This window comes from Schistocerca serialis, chromosome 1 (assembly GCF_023864345.2).
Source record: "Schistocerca serialis cubense isolate TAMUIC-IGC-003099 chromosome 1, iqSchSeri2.2, whole genome shotgun sequence".
Classification (NCBI taxonomy): Eukaryota; Metazoa; Arthropoda; class Insecta; order Orthoptera; family Acrididae; genus Schistocerca; species Schistocerca serialis.
Window position 1 is genome coordinate 567,634,868 of NC_064638.1, and position 24,055 is coordinate 567,658,922.

Here is a 24,055-nt window from a genome sequence, read left to right on the forward strand (position 1 = left end):
GAACAACTAGTCTTCCTTTACATGTTCCGGACGCATAGCAGAAATTAATGAACAACAAATGATGCGCGGTCTCGTCTTAGGCAGTGTGCGTATTACACTGTCTCCAGTTACCATAAAGGTCGGAATAACGGTAGCATTCTGGGAATGATAACACAAGAGACTCTTCAAAGTAAAGGGAAAAAAGCAGGAGTAGAGTTAATGTCTCACGATGACGAGATCGTTAAACACGGAGCACAAAGTCTGATTAGGAAAGGTTGGGGAGGAAATTAGTTGTGTCCTTTTCTAAGGAACCATCCCGGCATTTTCCTGAAACGACTTCAGGAGAAGGCGGAAAAACTGAATCCAGGTGACCGTACAGGAATTTCAACAGCTATCTCCCGATCGCAACCACTGTGTTGCGACTGCCCCACCTCGCAATTGCTGGATAATGCGGTCGATGTCAGAATTCGTTCACATTTTCATACCAGTATACAAATTACTTGACTTGATTCATAATTCTGTTGGTATGCTTCCAAATTCCTAGTTCTGCATTCTAGTGGAAAAAAAAGTCGTGACGTATTCCCCCGTACCAATCCTCATATGTGAGGCAAACATAGATGCAATGAGAATGCATTGTCTCAATAACCGAGAAGAAATTACTAAAACCCGCGCCTCAACTGGCCAGCGAGGGCGATCTTTGATCGTTAAATGGGAATTTATGCTCGCGTCTGTATATAGATTACGGCTGTCACTGTGAGGGACTGAGGCTGCGCCGTTGTTCTGTCTGAGGCGGAGTTGGTACTTATGTAATTCCCCTTTTTTAACGAACAACGCGCAGTGTAATTTTGAGAATTATTTTTGTCACAAATTACTTATGTAATTAATGACTACAGAATACATTGGAAATCGCATACTGAAAGTAAAACGAAACGGGATGGCATTAACGGTAGTTTGGTTTAACGAGTTACATTTTGCCTTGAAGCTCGACCACGAAATTAAATGAGAGGTCTGAAAGGACAATGGTTTGAAATATGTTTATTTAGGGCCCGATGTATCCAATTTTTTATGTCTTATCAAGTTCAGTTTTAGCAGTGTGTAATGTTTTAAATGTCCTCTGAAAGTAGTTGTACGTCCTCTTCCTTGAACAGCATTTCACGGAAGTTTTACACTGCGCAGTATTTGCTTCAACGTCACGAAAGTATGCACATCATATTTCTCTATAGCTTATTATGATCGTTTTTCAGCGTCAGTAGCGGCTGAGAAGTGCACCCACGGAATAACTCTATAGGAGATTAAGAATTGTACTATAAAATTGGCTTGATCAGACCTCTAGCTGTCACCTAAAAGCCCTTTCTGCATCCCGAATACTCTTGTGTTACAGAAGGTTCATAGAAAATTACACTGATCCTCACCACAATGGATATACGTGAGACCATTTGCAAGCAGTGACATTCCTTAGTGGTGGGCCGTTGAAGATCGGGAAACAAATAACAGCCAGGGTGTACGCACGGTTGGTAACGCTGTTGCCTGCTGCTTTTTAAGTTCAACCTCTGAATTTCACCATCGATACGATATCCGTTTCAAAACTGTCGTATTTGGAAGCGGAATTTCAAACGAATGTTCCACTTTTCGGAGTTTGAGGCGAAGTTCCGTTATCTCCCATACCTGCATCACGTTTCATCTTAGAAGCATTAGAGCATAATGCTCTGAGTCGGGTCAGATGAGGGAAAGTGAGGCAAATCTTAAATTCTCCAGTCTGCCTTTTGCATTTTGATGTGCAGCTCCGCATGGCTGTGGCAGAAGCTGTGAGCCAGCAGGTGTCAGAGGCGGCACAGATAACAGTGTAGCGGTTACTCGACCGTGACCGACTGTCCAGCGGAAGCTCCGGCAGTCGGGACTGGTCCGACCGCTGAGGCTCGTCGCATGCTACGAATCGGAACGGCTCGAATACACAGTGGGGACACGGGCACAGCGCATCCGAGCGCTAACGCGAGAAAGTGTTTAAAGCACTTTCTCCCACTTTAATGGAGCGCTTCCGACGAGCCTCCGGGCGGCAAAGCGATCGTTTCCTGCCGACTCCGTCTGCTCCCAGGCACCCCTCATCGCTGGCGAGCAAAAAACTAGCGTTGAATGGAGACCTGCGAATGAACGAGCGGGCGAGGCGCCCAACTGGTTATATCATCAGCGACACGTAATGCAGCTGGCTCAACGTGAAAACGGTACTTCATTCGTGATGGAGAGGACCTGTTCCATCCAGGTGCAGGTGCGTCACGCAGGTGAATTCCGGATGACTTGCTCACAGCAGACTAGTCACCTGCTGTTTGCAGTAGTTTGCCTCATGAGAACGCAGATGTTTCATCCTTTATAAACCGAGAGACTTGGCGCATTTCTTTAGGATACTGGACTGTCGTCTCGGCGGACAGCAGTTCATATCCCCGAACAGTCGTCCAAATTTTATGTTTCCCGTGGGATCTCTAAATCGCATGAGAATAATTTCTTTCCTCGTGCTGCCACTTTCACGTCATGCCACGAAAGTAGAGAGAGGTGACAAAAGACGCGTGCGTTTCCTACTCGGATGTAATGATTCGTATTTGAATGACGTAGCAATTTAAAGACAGAGAGGCATTACATGTTAACGAAGGCAGTAATCTCCTTTTAAACTGGTTCTATCAAATTAGGCATGAATGACCACAATATTTTATTTCTGAAAGCTTACCTGCCGCCGTACCTCTTGGCATTACAGCATGGTAGTTTTTGTCGACGTTTTGCAGAACAGAGAATAAAACTGCCGCGGTTCTTCGAACGAGAAAGCAAGTATGGTTTCGTTATCGCGATCCCTGATTACCATTCCTAGATTAAATATACTAAAAATAATTTCCCCCCTAGTAACGTTGTTACGGTTCCTTCCGTATTCATCGGCGAAAATTGAGAGTATGCTTTTACACACTGTCCTTACCTTCCGCTCCTTACTGTCGTATGACTCGCAGACACGTTTCGTGTGTTTACGCGCAAGCCCAGTGGAAAGTAAAACAAAGTAACATGTATGTTAAATGGACTGATGTTCCTACAAATAGTTAAAAAAAATTGGCCTATTGCAGTCTCTCTTTTATTCTTTTTGTGTTTTACTGATCACGTATATCTCTGTTTCGATAATGGCGGATAAGAAGTTCCGCCTTGACTAATTGACTGCGTTCACGCTGCATAGTTACAACAAGGCCTCAGACCGTAGATTAATCGTCTCTGATGATGCATATCAGCATACTTTTCTTTTGTGTTGGAACTGAGAAGTAAAGGACGAGATGTGAGAAAATTGTCATACAATAGGAGAAAGAGGTGAAAAGAAGTTTCTGGGTCAGTCAAGCGCGAAATCAGTCCTCAGAGCAGTGATCCACGGCATGACGCGTCAAGTTTCACGGCCGTTGGAGCTGAATTCTCGTATTTGTCTTGCACATAATACTAAGCCTGATGCTGTGTTGTACGCCCCACTGTGACGCGCATTGTGGAGGCTGTATTGTGAGGTGACAGAAAACCATTTTGTAGTTAGAGAGCTGTCCAGGTACGCCCCTTAATCGAACTGTCGTTCTTGTCGTATCTACAGAAAAATGAAATTTTGGTAAACAGAGATTTAATTCCCAACCCAACGACAGATAATTTGTTTTTCAGATACATATTCCCAATTGCGACAGTAATTTGCAGGGAAAGTGGTCGCCAAACCGCGGCACGCGAGCCATATTCGGCTCCTTGGCTTCTTCGAGTGTAGCTCTTCCACTTAAACAGCACGTGCGGTCGCGCACGTGCTGTGTGATTGAAATTTCGCGTTCCGTCCGCGAAAGACTAGAATTGTAGTTAAAATATGCACACCTATGGTTGGCAGTTCCACCCGTCCTCTGTCCGAATCCCCTCTAAGGTTCCCTACCATCATCTGTTCCGCTCCACTCGCTGCGAATCTGCGTATTTAGGGAAGAAGCTACTTTCATTCCGACCCATTTCTGAGGTGACGTCAAAGTGACGTGTACTTTCCAACACATTTGTCGTCTGCTCTCCCGTTTCGTGCTCGCATCGTGATTTACGGAAGTAAAGTATGTGAAGGGAATAAGAACTTTGGGGAAGGTGGGTGGGAGGCGTTCTGCTCGAAGTTGGCTCGTAGAGACGAGGTCTCCCATCTAACGACAAAGGCGTTGTGATCGTGTTGACGCAAAGCCAAAACCTGGGGTACGTTTCTGTTAGGGAGAAGCGAGTGTCACTCAGAGCTAGCAATTAAATATCAGTTAAAGACGTATCAAGGGTAAAAGCCTCCTGTTGATCCAAAGATGAAAGACGGCTGTGAGAAGTTGGATGATCTCACGCGCTTCGTTTTGACATCAGTTCAGGAAGAAAAGCGTGTAATTAATAGGTGGATAAATCATAAACCGTTCTGCTGTCGCATTTAAATTAATTAAACTACACCTTTTGATTCATTCATGGCACAAAATCCATTCTGTAAATGTCTTCCAGTTATATTTACAAAATATTACGCGTCCTACTTCGTGAGTAATAAAATGCGGTATTAGTAAACGTAGGTTACTTCAAAAATAGGTCATGAAAACCCGAAAACACGTGTAATTGCTTTGACAGAAAAAGAAACAAGTAATTTATTGCAAAATAAAAGCATCATTCCGATTAAAAAAAACGAAAGTCGTCTCACAGTTCTACTACTTTATATATTTGCTAGTCAGTTAATGGAACTCACTTCTGAGAGAGAGCGCTCTTGTAATGTACATAACATCACGTATTACAGAACATGCTTCTATTAAAGCAGTAGGAAAGTCCCAGAATCTTATAAACCCACTCCTTTCGGACTCGCAATAGCGCACTTTTATTAAGCACACCCCCGGAAACTCATAACACTTCGGACTTTCATCTTAGGCTCTCCTGAAGGCTTTTGCTATCGAAATCTCATTAACTGATGCTTAATTATAACAAAACGTACGAAGAGTGATGTATTTGTAATGGCATATGTTAATAGGACTTAAGTAAAAATGAGGGAATCTTGTATGGCGACTCAAGAGTTCTTTCTTTGTTGACTGCTATTGAATTTCGTAGTAGCATCGAATGTTATGGTAGATACTTATTTTGACGTCACTTACAAGTAAGCACAAGTAAGCTTCGAATGACTGTAATTTCTCCCGCGTATTTAGACGCCACAAAGGCTGAATCGACCTATACTTCTTGGAGAGGCGCGCAAAGTTCATGCACAAGTTGAATGAGCCAGTCAGCAATCCCTTTGTGCAATGGATATTGCTAGTCGCGCCCGCAAATCGCACTAAGCGTAAAGTTACTTGCATTTTTCCAACGAGCTACAAATCCTACAAATATTGTCATCAATTTAAGAATTGTGCTTATTTTACTTTGGTGGCTTCTTTATTACAAAATGAAACATTTTTGCCGGCCGAAGTGGCCGTGCGGTTAAAGGCGCTGCAGTCTGGAACCGCAAGACCGTTACGGTCGCAGGTTCGAATCCTGCCTCGGGCATGGATGTTTGTGATGTCCTTAGGTTAGTTAGGTTTAACTAGTTCTAAGTTCTAGGGGACTAATGACCTCAGCAGTTGAGTCCCATAGTGCTCAGAGCCATTTTTTTGAAACATTTTTAGTTGCCCTGTTTGACATGGCGACAAAGAAGTAGCATGAAAACGGTAGATGAAAACCGTGAATTTAGTTGAGTGGACCGAAGCTTTCCTTATTCAAAACTTAAATGGCCTTGCGATCTGTCCTACTTGTTAGGAAAAGTTGGCTCATAACAAGAAATCAAATTTGGAGAGACGGTTTAAACTACAGTCGTGTTACACAAAATATCTTGTCGGTGATTCAAAGAAAAAAGTAGTTGAACTTCAGAAAAGTCCAGAAAAATCAAGTTCCGTATTTAATTAATGGTTGCAGTTTTTCAATTATGTTAACATCGCAAGTTTTGTGGATAGTCATGAGATTGCTAAGAGGAGAAAATAATACTCAGATGATGAATACCTGAAAAGTTGTTTTGTTATTGCGTCCGAAGAGCTATTTTAGGGATTTAAGGAGGAAGTAGGTATTCTAAAGAGTATTAAAGCTATTATAGACTCCCAAACCAATAAACGCTAGAATAGTCAAAATGTCTTCGAATATAGACAAGTTCTTAAATTGGTTTCAGTTTCATCGATAACAGCTGAAGAGTCTTATGGCATAAGTGATAGCGCACACGTTTCACATTTTATGCGAATTGTTTCATTTACAGATTTTAAACAAGAACTTTTAGACTTATTGCCACTCAAAAGTCAAACATTTGGTATTGTCTCAATTTCAACAGAAGGGGCGAAATGTATGACCTGCGTGAGAAACATGTTTGTTGGTATTTTAAAAGCGGAAAAAAAATGTTTCGGTGTTAGAAATTATTTTTTCAGAAATAGATTCTCTTTTTCTGCTTCAGATTTTGGAAGAGATATTTTGATACAGTTTCCATGCAAGTTGAAATATCACCACGAAAATAATTGTGATACTGACATTTTCTATTTCGAAACAGCACTTTTAAGTATGAGGGAACTTTTCTCGACAGATTTCAGGAAATCAGAAATAACAAAGAGATGTAACCTTTTTTATAAAACGTTTAAATGTTAATGCTGTAACAGAAATTTTGACCTTGGTAACTTCGAAATGCAATTGCTGGAAAAAAAGTGGAGCTCGAAATGAGAAGGTCTTTGTGCTGATACAGAAGTATCGGAAAAAAACATGAAACTATTCCGCAGCATCAATGGTCTGCTTTGAAAGACCTGGAGATGGAAAAAAATATGTCGATTTTTAACATCTGGAGTGACATTCCTGAGTCAGACACTGATCAGTCATAACATTATGACAACAGACCTACAATCGATATAAATCCGTCCAGGTGACAGCAGAGTCACCTGCTACACACACACACACACACACACACACACACACACACACAGTGCATGTAGTTTCAGTGAACTTGCTGTCCGTGTATAGAATGAAGAGGGCGCGCGATCTATCTTGAATTTGATCAAGGTCAGATTATGATGGCCCGGAGCTTTGGTACGAGAATTTCAGCATCTGCACGACTTGTCGGGTGTGCGAGGAGTGCTGTGGCGAATGTCTTCAACACGGGGCGAAACGAAGGTGAAACCACGTCCAGATGTCGTGAGTTTAGGCGACACTTCTCATTACATATGTCGGAAGTCGTAGGCTGGGCAGACTGGTAAAACAGGACAGGCGGCAAACTGTGGCGGAACTAACATCAGACTTTAATGCTGGGCAGATTACAAGTTTATCTGAACACGCAGTGCACTGAAAACTCCTAACGATGAGCCTCCGCAGCCGACGACCCATGCATGTGCCAATGTTAACACCACGACATCGGCAAGTACGACTGAAATGGGCACATGACCACCGGCACCGGACATTGGCGCAGTGGCAGCGCGTTCCATAGTCTGACGAAACCCGATACCTTCTTCATCATTCCAGTGGGAGAGCGGGAATCCATCGTCTTCCAGCGAACAGCTCCTTTACAGGTTTACTGCGGGACGGAGGCAAGCTGGTGGCGGCTTCATTATGCTCTGGGGAACATTCATATGGTCATCCATGGGTCCAGTGGAACTTGTGCAAGGCACTATGACGGCCAAGGAATATTTACACTACTTACAGACCATTTACATCCCTTCATGGTGATCATGTTTCTTGACGGCAGTGGCACTTTTCAACAAGATAATGCGTCGTGTCACAAGGCCAGGAGTGTGATGGATTGGTTCGAGGTAATAGTTGCGAGTTCCGGTTGATGTGCTGGCCTCTCAATTCACCTGATTTGAACCTAATCGAATACATCTGGGATGTGATTGAACATGGCGTCAGAGCTTATCGCCCCCTCTCCGGAATGTATGGGAATTAGGTTACATATGTGTGCAGATGTGGTGCCAACTCCTTCCAGCGACCTACCAAGGCCTCATTCCTTCAATGACACGAAGCGTCGTCGATATTACCCGTCCCAAAAGTGGACATACCAGCTGTTAGGTGGTCGTAATGTTATGGCTGATCAATGCATAACCAGATGGAAAACGAGCATTTGATGTTCTTTTCTTATTCGGGTCTACATATCCCTGCAAAAAGTTATTTTCAAGCGCGATCCAACCGTGCCATCCGATTAGGATCTTTTAATTCAACATCTCGCTGTCAGCATTACTAAATTAGATTTCTTCTATTTTCTGTGACGCTAGCAAAATACGGCAAGTCCAGCATCTTCTAATCGAACGGTCTACTGACCTACTCTGGTTTTGAATGAGCGAGTTTGTGTACTTATGCATATGCGTTAGCACGAACACAGTTAAAGGTTCCAGCGAGCTGGCGCAGTGGCCAAAGCACTGGAGTCGTTTTCGGGAAGAACGAGCTTCAATTCCCCTTCCATTCATTTTTTTTGTAGTTTGTAATCGTACAACGTTAGTGCCGGAATGCTGCTTTTTTCTGCAGCCTTGTCCAACTTTTCCGTTTCTGATGGCATGAGGTGTTGACACCATAATATTGCTTCATTTCTTTTTTGGCGACGAATATGCGTCACGACTCGTTTAATAGCAGCTTGCGAAATCCAGGTACAAGTTATAAAAAAGCGTCAGCGTTTATGAATATAGCCTCGATCGACGTTGTAGGTAAAAATGGGTTCTCGTGGCAATCGATCCGTAGCAACATCTTGAGCGTCTGCCAAGTGGCATTCCGCGAAACGATGAATGGACGAACGGAAGCCTTAATCGTCTGGCAGAATGATAGATGTGCGAGCGGGCACAAGCCGCGAAGCCGCGACCTCCACCCCCAATCGATGTGGCTGGTGGCCTTCACAGCCGGAAGCTCCACACGCATCGGCGCGTGCCGCAAATCCGGCGCAACAATTGCGGAGCCTGTCCGGTAAACTGTGAACTGTTTACAGTAGGCAGCTGAAAAGAGTGCCTCAGAGGGAAGGGGGAAATTATTACCCTCGTTCCTTCCACTCGGCCGCTACTGATGTTCCGTGGTATTGACCTTCAGAAAAAGATTGCCTTACTGATATTCATTGTCATACTTGTCTCTAGGTACTGGCAGAAGTAAAGCTGTGAGTACCGGGCGTGAGTCGTGTTTCGGTAGCTCAGTTGGTAGAGCACTTGCCCGCGAAAGGCAAAGGTCCCGAGTTCGAGTCTCGGTCGGGCACACAGTTTTAATCTGCCAGGAAGTTTCATACTTGTCTCTAATTGTTGGCAGTTTATGGTCTGCCATTTTCTTTCATTTTTACAGGGTGACAGTTATTGAACTGTATGAAATAAATTCATCATACTTCTGAACGGTTTGCGTTAGGAATTTCAAATTGCACGGTTGGCAGCGGCCCATGATGGGAATTAGTATGCGCTGTATGGTTTGGTTTAGCGACGAAGCACACTTTTATTTAGATGGATTCGTCAGTAAGCAAAATTGGCGCTTTTGAGGGACTGAAAATCCGCATTTCGCAATCGAGAGGTCGCTTCACGCTCAATGGTGACTATGTGGTGTGCAGTGTCAAGTCACGAACAATCGGTGCGATATTCCTTGATGGCACGGCGACTACCGAACGTTGCGTGAAGGTTTTGGAAGACGATTTCATTCCCATTATCCAAAGTGAACCTGATCTCGATATGATGTGGTTCATGCAAAATGGAGCTTGACCGCGTCGAAGCAGGAGAGTGTTTAATCTCCTGGAGGAGAACTTTGGGGGATCGCATTCTGGCCACTGGCATGGGCGTCGATTGGCGGCCATATTTTATGGATCTGAACACATGCGACTTCTTTTTGTGGAGCTATGTTAAAGACAAGCCGTAGCACCAGTAACCCCGAAACCAATGCTGAGCTGAAAATAGCAATTCAGGAGGTCATCGACAGCATCGATGTTCCAACACTACAGCGGCTCATGCTGAATTTCGCTATTCGTTTGCGCCACATCATCGCCATTGATGGCAGTCATATCGAACATGTGATAAGCTTAATCCGAATATCTGTAGCGATGTTTACATGTTGAATAAAGTGTGTGCACGCCGTAGTTTGTAACTAATTTACGTTTTTTCATATAGTTCAGTAATTGTCACCCTGTATGTACAACACCAGAGTAAAAGAGGAAAACAGTAATGAAACGTGCATGCGGACATCACATCCCAGTTGTAAGCAAGAGCTGGCCGGGGTGTCCGAGCGGTTCTAGGCGCTACAGTCTGGAGCCGCGCTGCTGCTACGGTCGCAGGTTCGAATCCTGCCTCGGGCATGGATGTATGTGATGTCCGTAGGTTAGTTAGGTTTAAGTAGTTCTAAGTTCTAGGGGTCTGATGACATCAGCTGTTAAGTCCCATAGTACTCAGCGCCATTTGAACCATTTGTAAGCAAGAAACGGGCGATAAATGACCATTGGCGGTTTTTTGTTGAATAAAACGAAACGTGTATCGTGACCAAAAACACATTTCAGTAGTTCCACATTATTAATAAATTTTCGATACGGCAACTACTGATACCATGTACATAAATACGAAGAATTAGGCCGTTTTTGTTTTGGAAATATCACCACATCGAAAGGGTGAGACTGTATATATAAACGATATTCGAACCCCATCGACTCAGTCACAGTTACAATGTCGACGTAACTACTCTTAAAAAACGTTTTTAGAACTGCCTGTACTATTGTGGTCTTTGCCACGTCAGGAACTAGCTGCTTCATTCCTGTCGCAGCAGCGGTGGTCGGGACACGTTGCGTGCTTTGACAGGGCTCCACAGATTATGTTTTTGTTGATGCATTCGACCTATGGAATGTAAATAAAGTCTTCACGCGCACTACGTTTGTCATCACATCTGTATGCCGTTATCATGCAGTAGTTAAGTATCTCGTATTTGTTAACTACTTCGTTCTGGTGAAAATCAGATAAGACGTGTAATCTTGGTTCAAATGGCTCTGAGCACTATGGGACTTAACATCTATGGTCATCAGTCCCCTATAACTTGGAACTACTTAAACCTAATTAACCTAAGGACATCACACAACACCCAGTCATCACGAGGCGGAGAAATCCCTGACCCCGCCGGGAATCGAACTCGGGCGCGGGAATGTGTAATCTTGTATTTAGAATAGTAAAGTTGGAATAGAACTTTTTTCCAATCCATGGCGGTGTGGTGCAGCAACCAGAAGTAATAATATGAAAGAACAAACAGTCTTGGTTGCAAAACTGTATTTTTTCTTTTATTTATCCTCCAATAATGCGTTTCGCCCCATATAAAATGTTCTCATGTTGGCTGGCAAAATATGGTGTTAAGCACACAGGATGCCGCGCATGCAAAAGTCGCAGCATGAAATCGCCGTGCACATTGTGCGCCAAAAATCACATGAAAGCTCCAGGTGCACAGCCGGCACCATGAGCAACTGCATCTGCTACGTACACTCCTGGAAATGGAAAAAAGAACACATTGACACCGGTGTGTCAGACCCACCATACTTGCTCCGGACACTGCGAGAGGGCTGTACAAGCAATGATCACACGCACGGCACAGCGGACACACCAGGAACCGCGGTGTTGGCCGTCGAATGGCGCTAGCTGCGCAGCATTTGTGCACCGCCGCCGTCAGTGTCAGCCAGTTTGTCGTGGCATACGGAGCTCCATCGCAGTCTTTAACACTGGTAGCATGCCGCGACAGCGTGGACGTGAACCGTATGTGCAGTTGACGGACTTTGAGCGAGGGCGTATAGTGGGCATGCGGGAGGCCGGGTGGACGTACCGCCGAATTGCTCAACACGTGGGGCGTGAGGTCTCCACAGTACATCGATGTTGTCGCCAGTGGTCGGCGGAAGGTGCACGTGCCCGTCGACCTGGGACCGGACCGCAGCGACGCACGGATGCACGCCAAGACCGTAGGATCCTACGCAGTGCCGTAGGGGACCGCACCGCCACTTCCCAGCAAATTAGGGACACTGTTGCTCCTGGGGTATCGGCGAGGACCATTCGCAACCGTCTCCATGAAGCTGGGCTACGGTCCCGCACACCGTTAGGCCGTCTTCCGCTCACGCCCCAACATCGTGCAGCCCGCCTCCAGTGGTGTCGCGACAGGCGTGAATGGAGGGACGAATGGAGACGTGTCGTCTTCAGCGATGAGAGTCGCTTCTGGCTTGGTGCCAATGATGGTCGTATGCGTGTTTGGCGCCGTGCAGGTGAGCGCCACAATCAGGACTGCATATGACCGAGACACACAGGGCCAACACCCGGCATCATGGTGTGTGGAGCGATCTCCTACACTGGCCATACACCACTGGTGATCGTCGAGGGGACACTGAATAGTGCACGGTACATCCAAACCGTCATCGAACCCATCGTTCTACCATTCCTAGACCGGCAAGGGAACTTGCTGTTCCAACAGGACAATGCACGTCCGCATGTATCCCGTGCCACCCAACGTGCTCTAGAATGTGTAAGTCAACTACCCTGGCCAGCAAGATCTCCGGATCTGTCCCCCATTGAGCATGTTTAGGACTGGATGAAGCGTCGTCTCACGCGGTCTGCACGTCCAGCACGAACGCTGGTCCAACTGAGGCGCCAGGTAGAAATGGCATGGCAAGCCGTTCCACAGGACTACATCCAGCATCTCTACGATCGTCTCCATGGGAGAATAGCAGCCTGCATTGCTGCGAAAGGTGGATATACACTGTACTAGTGCCGACATTGTGCATGCTCTGTTGCCTGTGTCTATGTGCCTGTGGTTCTGTCAGTGTGATCATGTGATGTATCTGACCCCAGGAATGTGTCAATAAAGTTTCCCCTTCCTGGGACAATGAATTCACGGTGTTCTTATTTCAATTTCCAGGAGTGTATTTGCTGTGTGAAGCGCCTATTATAGACTTGATCCCGTTTTATCAAATGTGACCTTTTTAAAAAAAATTGATAAGGACAACTACCCGCTGGGATTTTAATGTTGTTTTTTGAGTGATTTCCCGTGGACATTTGTATGCGCGGCATCCTGTGTGCCAATCTGAAGATGTCTTGTGTAAAGTGAAACGCGTCTTTGGAGGATAAATAAAAACTCCAGTTTTGCAGTCGAGACTGTTTGTTCTTTCATAAAGTAGGAATGACGTAGTCGCCATCAAAAGACTCGTAGCTGCACTGCTTGGAATGAATTTAAATTGCGTTCTCTACTTCAGGCTTAATTTCAGGTCTCTTTCTGGAACAAGAAAAGGAACAGTTGTCGTTTTGTTATCTAATCCTTACTGTAAAGCCTCCTGCTAAGCTGACCGGTCGCGGTGGTGTGCCGTAGACCGTGTAGTACTGGTACCAGGCAGTCATGTGACCCCATTGATGACAGTCATGACAGTGAAGTGATGTGAGTGTGGCAGTCGGCAGTACGAAATTAACGCACTGAAATGAGTTGTCGTGGATACGTGACAGTATGGCAGAAAAGGAGCTATCGTATTTGGATGTCACATCGCCACACCGTCGGTGTAGCTGGCCGGTCTGTTGGTATATCAACGCGGAATGTCCAGCATGTCTGCAAAGAATCGTGTACTACACGTAGCAATATAAGACGGCGCAAGAACAGTGACCATTAAAATTTTCTAACCGTTACGGACCGGCGACAAGTGTCTCACCTTGTATATAACATTCGGTTCCAAACCAGAACCGCACCGTCTAAAGCGCCTTGCCACGGTTCGGGCGGCTCCCTTCTCCGGGCATGGTTGTATGAGCTGTCCTTAGCGTAAGCTAGTTTAAGTTACATTAAGTAGCGTGTAAGCCAAGGAACCGATGACCTCAGCAGTTTGGTCCCATAGGAAATTACCACAAATTTCCGATTTTTCCAAACCAGACGGAAATCGGTGCTATCGGGGAATGCAGGTCCATGTCAACCAATCTTCGAGCGAACATTTGAAAGGGAACTGCATGCAGTGCACATTTGGAGTTGAGTGCCTCACAAAAGTCCATTACTGACAAGTGACACGATAGCTGTACCTCTTCATATGGACCAAACACCACAGAAATATGACATTAGCTCACTGGAGGCGGGTAGTGTGGTAAAACGAGTCACGGTTTTGCCTTTTCATTAAAAAAAAAAAATGCAAGGCGTTCAACGCAGCCTAGTGAAGCATTTATCCTGCTGTGTGTGAGGGGTGTATTTCAGACCTTACATGTTCTGTGATAACTTAGCGGTATTTTCCGTGTCATAACTTGGGTCCACTGATTTAGTTTATTATGATCACGAAAAAGTGTGTTTATTCCAACATTCTCGGTGACCAAGTGTCTTTTGTATGGATCTTCATGACGAGTATGCTGTGGACATTACCAACTTCCAGATTGGCAGATTAATGTGATGTGTTGGGGAAGGAAGGGGACTTTTTTTTGTCTGTTGTGCTTAGTTTACTAACACTGTAGAAATAAACCACCTTAGGCACACTGCGCATGTCATCAGATCGGTTATGCCATCTCGGAGGGGTGGTTAAATATTACACAGCAGTTGACGTCTTTGCTGTGAAGAAAATTAGATAAGACGTGAAATTTTGTAGTTAGTGAATGCTAAGGAGTGAATACTAAAGGTGTACATATGTCCTAACTTGGAAGGTCTCTAAGTCGGCATAATAACACTCGCAGATGCGCCACTTGGCGCAATGAATTTAAGTCCTTTCAGTATCGTAGCCTTCCCCTGGGGTTTGTCCATGGAACATTATATGGCACAATCGTCTCTTATCTTATTCATGCTCTTTAACCGTGGTGGAATAAGGTGCAGGAATACCCTGTTGGACGGCATTCCTCAGTTTCTGCATCACACTATGTAAGATTATTTGCAGTGGATTTGTTATAGAAAAGATTATCTTCTGTGTGAGAAAAATATTCAGGAATTCGTTACAATCATCTAAAAGTATGCTGGTGTATAGCTGTCCAAATTAAAAATTACGGAAACAATCTTCCCTTAAAGAGAGTGAAGGGCTGTGTACAACTAGCCTACTGTTAGAAGACTTGAAAGGGAGGGGCAGTAGTTGAGAAGGGAGTGAGATAAGATTGCAGCCTACCCACCATAATTCTCAATCGGCACATAGAGCAAAAAGCGGTACACTCAAGGAGAGAATGGAAGCTTTTGAAACGTAGCGTTACATTTAATAACTAATGAGGGGGTACTGAATCAGATTGAAGAAAAAGATTTATTGCACAACTTGAGTGAAAGAAGGACTAGGTTGATTGGATACTTCCTGAGACATAAATGTATAGTTAATTTGGTAAGAATGGAAGTGTGGGAGTTGGAGAGGTAAAAATTGCAGTGGTAGATGAAGACTGGACTACAATAAACAGGTTGATGTGGATGTGGGTTGCAGTAGTTACGCAGAGATGGTGAGTCTTGCAAGAGATAGACTAGCATGGAGAGCGACATCAAACCTGAAGACCGCAATATCCAAATTGAAAATTCCACTCCACGCACAATATTTCAGACACTGAGCTAGTCATCTTCATCGAGTTTTCCTCGCGGTGGTTTTGTGTCCGCTGTGTGGGTTGCAACAAGATCTCGAGAGAAGGTATAAAAACACTGGCACAAGAAATAAATAATTTAGTAATGGAAGGAAGTTGGAGGGGGAGGGGTGGGAGCGCCAAAACTGTAGAGAGAGATCGAGACTTGATGGCAAGGAACACGTTACAGTCGTTATGTAGAGACGGACTTGCTCAGAATGGACTAGAATGGAGAGCGGCTTTAAACTAGATCCCAGGCATTAGATCCTAGTGACATTATTTTAAACATAGTAGCAGCATAAAATGTATGACTCTTACCAGCAACGCATGAGATGAACTAGTGCCGGCTGGTTCTAGGTGCTTCAGTCTGGAACCGCGCGACCGCTACGCTCGCAGTTTCGAATCCTGCCTCGGGCATAGATGTGTGTGATGTCCTTAGGTTAGTTAGGTTTAAGTAGTTGTAAGTCTAGGGGACTAATGACCTCGGATGTTAAGTCCCATAAGGCTCAGAGCCATTTGAACCATTTGAGATGAACAAGTGAGTTGCAAGCGTATCTCGCTTTCGGCCGCTTGTTTAGACAGAGACACGTGACACACACAAGGCTGCGTGCTGCGGGAGAACAGGGCGTGGCCACCGCCCTCGACTGCTTCCCCAATTCGTTGTTTGCTTCTGTCACGGAACCACTTTCCGCTTTCCCCCTCCGATTGCCCACCGGATATCACATTTTAGCCACGGCAGTCTTATGCCTACATCAGTCCGACGCGCCGCCTTTCAAACAGCCCCCCCCCCCTTCCCAACCACCCGTTTCTGTCAGAACCAACCAATATCCTATTAAAGAAATTTAAAGTAAATTGGACGACAAGGGAAATGAGCATGCGCGCGATGCAATCAGTACCGCTGTACTTTGTACTATAGAACAGTTGCTGCAGCAGTAAGTGTTCCTGAAATTAGTATTTACTACTACCTGAGTATCCGGCGTTGCCCGGGTATCCATTTATGTCAGTTCTGGTAGTCAATCTTCTCCTCCCCTCTGTTCACCTCCTCCATCCCCCCTCCAATTCTTTACCCATCTCCTCTTCTGTTGCCACCCCCCCCCCCCTCTCTCTCTCTCTCTCTCTCTCTCTCTCTCTCTCTCTCCCCCTCCTACTCCTCTCCCCTTCCTGTCCACCTCCACCTCCCAATCGCTGCTCCACCCAGTAGTATAATTTCGTTAGTACATTCAGCGGCGTATGTGGATACTGTATGCTAAATGTGTTGCGAATAAAGGTGCGTAGTATCTAAGAAGTGATAAATTCAAATCCCATGCGCGATGCGGCAGTTTTCACACATCTCAGTGTTGATGACGTCATATCTCCGGAACTATGCCTCATACAATGATACAATTTTGCACGTATATGTATGCACACTGTCCGCAAAATGTGTCATGAATACAGTTAGTAGTAAAGAAGTAATAAATTAAAACGTCATACCTGATGCGAAAATGAACAACTAAAATGTAGTAAGCGATAAACTTTTTTTCGTTTCATCATTATGTGAGGGAGGGGGATCAGCGAAAAATGTTTCGTACAAGTATGAAATTGCGTGTAAAGTTTTTTGCAAGTCACTAAGTGCTCATCTACACTTCTCTTTAACCCCCACCATTACCCCTTTGATATGTAGGTGGTTTTTAACTCGCACAGCGATTCTTTTCAAACAGTAAGTGATAATGCGTACCGAGTTTTGTTGAAATCGATCCAGTGATAATATGTATGACTGTATCTTCAAGATACCTTCGGAAATCGCATGAAAATTTGTTCAGTAGTTTTCGAGATTAACGTGTTGAAAGAAAAAAAGAAAGAAACGTAGGCAGGCAGACACGACGATTTTACAGATATTGTTATTAATATTTATGAAATATTACGACGGTTCTTATAGGAACTTAGACATATTGAATACAACGTATTAATGTTCCAGTAGTAAATTTATTAGTATAGACGTGGTATTTAATGACCCGTTCGTAGTAGTAGTAGTAGTAGTAGTCATTAACACTTATATGGTTCGTCCGCAGCTCGTGGTCGTGCGGTAGCGTTCTCGCTTCCCGCGCCCGGGTTCCCGGGTTCGATTCCCGGCGGGGTCAGGGATTTTCTCTGCCTCGTGATGACTGGGTGTTGTGTGATGTCCTTAGGTTAGTTAGGTTTAAGTAGTTCTAAGTTCTAGGGGACTGATGACCATAGCTGTTAAGTCCCATAGTGCTCCGAGCCATTTGAACCATTTGAACTTATATGGTTCATCTATCTATCTATCTATCTATCTATCTATCTATATCCGAATCCCGCTCCAGCTATTGCCGGGTCTGGGTGCTGACGAGTCCTCTCCATTTGGCTCGGTCCTCCCACCACTTTTCTTCCTCCACTTGCTGCCAGGTCACACCTCTCCTTTCAACAGATATTCTCGCTCCCATTTTCCACCGTGTTCTTGGGCGCCCTCTAGGTCTTTTCCCATCCATCTTTAGTTTTCCATAATTTTGGGGAGTCTCTGCCCATGCATCCTCTTAACATGCCCATACCATCTTAATCTCTTTCTTTCAATTTCTTCTCTCATACTTTTTTGTTTGAGGTCCTTTCTAATCTCTACATTCCTTACTCTGTCCATTCTTGTTTTTCCCTTAACTGCTCTGAGAAATTTCATTTCCCCTGCTTGCAGTCTGCTCCAGCCCCTTTCTGTCATTGTCCATGTTTCTCCACCATAGGTGACAATAGGGTTCATGACGGACATATTTTCCTTCTTCCTAATTAATCTGTTCATCGCTGAAAACTGTGTTCTTAAATGACTGTGGTGCTCATAGCCAAACATAAAAATTTGTAACGAATTATGCAAATCCTCTTTCAACATTTAATTTCTTCAGACTCTCTTTTATAATAAAAATCCCACAACTAGAAAATATTTTTGTATGGTTTCAAGACAGAATATTAATCTACATTTTTCGGAGAACCGACTCTAACCACGTTACTCCCAGCGAAATGCAGCCTGGAATTACTGTTCACTCTAAGAGAACGCCAGTTCACTTGTGTTCTTTTAGCGACGATTAAATTTTTGCAGATGTTCCTTAATGCTACAACACTTCTTACCGCAGCATCACCTACTATCGGATTTCATAGAGCTGCTGAAATTATCTAATTACTCACTTGTCTCTGAAGAGTGATGAGGGTCAGCGGACAGCTGTCACACTGATAATACAAAAATTCGGTCTTCGATACCCAATTGGCGGTAAGATTTTTTCTTCTTCACACGTAATTCTTTTCACATCGCTGGCTATGATACGTGATTTGTGGATGTGAAAATTGGTGACTGTCATCATGGTTGGACGATCTCTTAAGCTGTAGATCCCCCTGTAATTGCCGGATGCACCAGTTCAAAGGTATCCCTCAATATCCCTGTATGTTCTAACGAATGTAACTTGTCAACTGTTGCTATTTATGACATCATATGGCATGTCAAGCTGCTGCTCAATTTATTCTCTATTTTTCGACCGGTTTTGGCGAAAGAACAGTATCCAGCAGAGATTGTACTTACAAAAATACTTTTACTTACATCAGAATGACACAATATAAAACATATCGCAACAGTGTTTGGTCATGTAGATGTAGATGCTGTGGAACGCAATCAACAATTATTTTACTTTTTCCTTGCGTTTTATCTCAGCTGCTACTGCCCAGAACCGTTCTCTGACAGTAGTTGTCAAAATGCCGACCTCCATTATTGCAGTTCACTTTTCGCACTCTTCAACCATTATCAAGGCTGGATAAACATCGCGGTAATGCTATACTGGCTGATCTATGACGGATGTCAACTTGTGTATCACCTACAGTGACCCCTGGCCACAGGCTTGGCCACGGAACAGAACCACCGCGACCAACCCATAGTTGCCCAAATTGCACGACCAGATGCTCCGTAGCTTACCCCGCGACCTACAAGGGCACTCCACAAAGTAAAAAAGTAAATAAGGAAATAAACAAAATCTTAGCTCTAAGATTAGGCCCAGAGGTCCACATGATGCAAACCATGTCATCCTCTGCCAATGGTGTCATTGGATGCCGAATGGAGGGTCATGTGGCCTGCGCACCGCACTCCCAGCCGGTCTGAACTTTCAGAACCTTGAAGCCGCTACTTCTCTGGCAAAGTAGGTTCTCAGTCGTGATCGCTAGGCTGTGCCCACACAGTTGCAGTCCTCCCAAGAAGGAAAAACCCCGCGCAGTACCCAGAAATGAACCTTGGTCGTCCGCAAGCCAGACACGCTGATCGCTGTTACGGAAACGCCCTCGTAACCACATAAGAGTGTAGAATTATCGGCAGCTTATCTTCCTTGAGGCGGAGGTCACAAGTTCAGGAAACATGTTGTGATCGTCCCCACTCTCAGCAAGCCACTGGAAAAAAATCTCGTGTTGTCTCTGTCACCGTTCATCAAGCATTCCTGAACAAACTCGTGAGAGTTTATAAGCGATCTGTGTATAACGGCAGCAGCGGTCGATTTAACAAACGTCTGACGCGCGATCGTCCTACCTATCGCATACCAAACACCGAATCACATAGGTTCGTACCTAGTTTGGAAAACAACATTTCCTCTGTTTCGAAACTTCTCCCGGAAAGAAGAGAAACCACATTCACATAACCGTCGGAGTCTTGTTGTATATGTTTCCGAGAATCGGGAATTTGTTGACGTCCAATATAAATTTTTTTGTGTTGCTCAGCAACAGTCATATTTTTTGAAAGAACACTCCTTCATTTGACTGTTTTAAGCTTATTTTAGTACAACGCAGGTTTCGGCCTTTTATACCATTTTCAGGTATTTAATTTTATGTCTTTAACGTATATTTCAGGGTACTTAACATGTTGTTAAGATCAAAGTTCATAATTTACGGCCAACGTTTAGCTTAATAACATGTTAAGTGTCCTGGAGTATATGTTTGACATAACATCAAATACTTAAAAATGGCATAAAAGGCCAATAGCTGGGTTGTACTTAAATAAACAATAAAACAGTATAATGGCAGTGTGTTCCTTTAAAAAATAAATTTAAGTGTTAGGAAGAATTTTCTAGAGGTATTTTTATGGAAGTGAAATGTGAACGATGAACAATACAATCAAGAAGAGAATAGAAGCTTTTAAAATGTAGAGCTATGTAGAATGGAGAACATGTGATGAGTACGTCGAATAACTGATAACAATATACTGTATGTAATTGGGGGGGAGGAGAAGAAAGAAGTATGACATAACTTGACTAAAAATCATGAACACATCCTGAGGCATCAAGGAGATTTTGGAATAGTTATGCAGAGACGAAGAGGTTTACACGGGAGAGACTAGTGAGGCAGAGCTAGGTGGCTTTTATATGCTCCTTCACATCGTCTCCATTTTTTTCTCGTACTTAATGCCTAAAAATTTCACATTTTCTTTTAACTACGGTCATCATACCTATACAAGGTGAGGCAGCTAAGACAGGCAACCCTCAACGAAATTTATCGAGGTGCTGATTTCGTCAAGTTATAGCAGGTAACATGACGAATTTCCTGAGGTCAGCAAGTAATTTTTATCGTTTATATGACATAGACTTTTTGTAATGGGGCTGTATACTTTCTCTCTGTGACATTTGAAAGAAGTTTCAAAGAGAAATTCAGCAATGTGACTTATGGGACTTGATCAAATCGTATAAAGATAATAGCTCCGCAAACCAGTATCCGGCGATCAGAAGTGGTTCCACAAACGTCTATCCTCTTATAACCATCTGTAAGGAAGCACGTAACTCAGGTATGATTCTTGTCTGTGTTGCTGTTGTAGCTATGGAATACCTTGCTCGTAAAGTTATTGAGACGTTTACAATGTACACGATACTCGGAAAATCGTAAATCGCCAGAGTTTTAAGAGCAGAAATGTAGTAGGTGCTGGAGACTATTCAGAACGTGACAAGCACGGACGATCTGTCTTTGCAAGTACTTTAAAATAGAATTTCTAGAAACTGGAAGTGTGAACAATAAGTTGTTGTTGTTGTGGTCTTCAGTCCTGAGACTGGTTTGATGCAGCTCTCCATGCTACTCTATCCTGTGCAAGCTTTTTCATCTCCCAGTACCTACTGCAACCTACATCCTTCTGAATCTGCTTAGTGTATTCATCTCTTGGTCTCCCCCTACGATTTTTACCCTCCACGCTGCCCTCCAATACTAAATTGGTGATCCCTTGATGCCTCAGAACATGTCCTACCAACCGATCCCTTCTTCTGGTCAAGTTGTGCCACAAACTTCTCTTCTCTCCAATCCTATTCAATACTTCCTCATTAGTTATGTGATCTACCCATCTAATCTTCAGCATTCTTCTGTAGCACCACATTTCGAAAGCATCTATTCTCTTCTTGTCCAAACTATTTATCGTCCATGTTTCACTTCCATACATGGCTACACTCCATACGAATACTTTCAGAAATGACTTCCTGACATTTAAATCAATACTGGATGTTAACAAATTTCTCTTCTTCAGAAACGCTTTCCTTGCCATTGCCAGCCTACATTTTATATCCGCTCTACTTCGACCATCATCAGTTATTTTGCTCCCCAAATAGCAAAACTCCTTTACTACTTTAAGTGCCTCATTTCCTAATCTAATTCCCTCAGCATCACCCGACTTAATTAGACTACATTCCATTATCCTTGTTTTGCTTTTGTTGATGTTCAACTTATATCCTCCTTTCAAGACACTGTCCATTCCATTCAACTGCTGTTCCAAGTCCTTTGCTGTCTCTGACAGAATTACAATGTCATCGGCGAACCTCAAAGTTTTTATTTCTTCTCCATGAATTTTAATACCTACTCCGAATTTTTCTTTTGTTTCCTTTACTGCTTGCTCAATATATAGATTGAACAACATCGGGGACAGGCTACAACCCTGTCTTACTCCCTTCCCAACCACTGCTTCCCTTTCATGTCCCTCGACTCTTATAACTGCCATCTGGTTTCTGTACAAATTGTAAATAGCCTTTCGCTCCCTGTATTTTACCCCTGCCACCTTTAGAATTTGAAAGAGAGTATTCCAGTCAACATTGTCAAAAGCTTTCTCTAAGTCTACAAATGCTAGAAACGTAGGTTTGCCTTTCCTTAATCTTTCTTCTAAGATAAGTCGTAAGGTCAGTATTGCCTCACGTGTTCCAGTGTTTCTACGGAATCCAAACTGATCTTCCCCGAGGTTGGCTTCTACTAGTTTTTCCATTCGTCTGTAAAGAATTCGTGTTAGTATTTTGCAGCTGTGACTTATTAAGCTGATAGTTCGGTAATTTTCACATCTGTCAACACCTGCTTTCTTTGGGATTGGAATTATTATATTCTTCTTGAAGTCTGAGGGTATATCGCCTGTTTCATACATCTTGCTCACCAGATGGTAGAGTTTTGTCAGGACTGGCTCTCCCACGGCCGTCAGTAGTTCCAATGGAATATTGTCTACTCCGGAGGCCTTGTTTCGACTCAGGTCTTTCAGTGCTCTGTCAAACTCTTCACGCAGTATCATATCTCCCATTTCATCTTCATCTACATCCTCTTCCATTTCCATAATATTGTCCTCAAGTACATCGCCCTTGTATAGACCCTCTACATACTCCTTCCACCTTTCTGCTTTCCCTTCTTTGCTTAGAACTGGGTTTCCATCTGAGCTCTTGATATTCATACAAGTCGTTCTCTTATCTCCAAAGGTCTCTTTAATTTTCCTGTAGGCAGTATCTATCTTACCCCTAGTGAGACAAGCCTCTACATCCTTACATTTGTCCTCTAGCCATCCCTGCTTAGCCATTTTGCACTTCCTGTCGATCTCATTTTTGAGTATGCCAAGGGAAAAGGAGATGAACTCATGAAAGAAATGAAACTTAGCATTTTAACAGCAAATGCCACTAAGAGGGATGTCCCCTTATTCCGCACATGCAATGACACACACTCTTAAAAGAACATTTGGAGAGCATTGGCACGGTCGTTCCAGAAATGCTGAATGATCTGGACACTCATCAGACTTAACGCGTCCATATTTTTATCTATAGCGAAAATCTCGTGTAATAGTAATGAGTATATCTAAATTTAGTCGACAGGCTTCCTGTCGTATCTTACGCGAATGATCTAATGTGTGATTAATACTTGCTCGTAAATTGGGACAACCTAATTTCTAACTGTCACTACTAAAAGCTGCGCATAAGATCATTGAGAAAATGGAGAAAAAATAAATAAAGGAATCCTTGAATCCATTACGCAAAAAGACCATAATTGCAATAGGCCGTGCGACGTTAGGACAGTAAGCCCGTAGTTTCGAATAGGCCGCGACATCCGGACAGTAAGCGCAGGCGCTAATGTTGATGGTTTCCGCTCTGGCCGATAGATGGCTCTTGCTGTGCGGTGCGGTAGTCGGCCCTGGCGAGGACGATAGATGGCAGTGTACGCGTTTACAGTCGCTCAGTGTTCCATGCGTCGTGCTTGTGATCGAAGGGGTGTGTGGATTTGTTTTGGAAGTTCCGTGTAGAGCGGGAGATATGTGACATCGTTTTGCTCTCAGGTAAAATTCCGCCTGTTTTTACCAATGACGTTTAAGAATTATAATATCTTCTGGGGTG

At 43.8% G+C, this 24,055-nt stretch overlaps 1 protein-coding gene across 6 annotated transcripts in view; it reads left to right on the forward strand.

The window, feature by feature from the left end:
* LOC126476053 (trafficking kinesin-binding protein milt) overlaps positions 1–24,055 on the forward strand; it is a 232,037-nt gene that overhangs the window by 135,915 nt on the left and 72,067 nt on the right. Inside the window, exon 1 of one of the 6 annotated variants that reach the window (XM_050103518.1) lies at positions 23,860–23,997. The exons of 4 other annotated variants lie outside the window; for them this stretch is intronic. The gene's annotated coding sequence lies outside the window, so the exon portion shown is untranslated. Of the gene's footprint in view, positions 1–23,859; positions 23,998–24,055 lie in introns of those variants that run through there. One more of the 6 variants, XM_050103517.1, reaches the window with a different exon arrangement.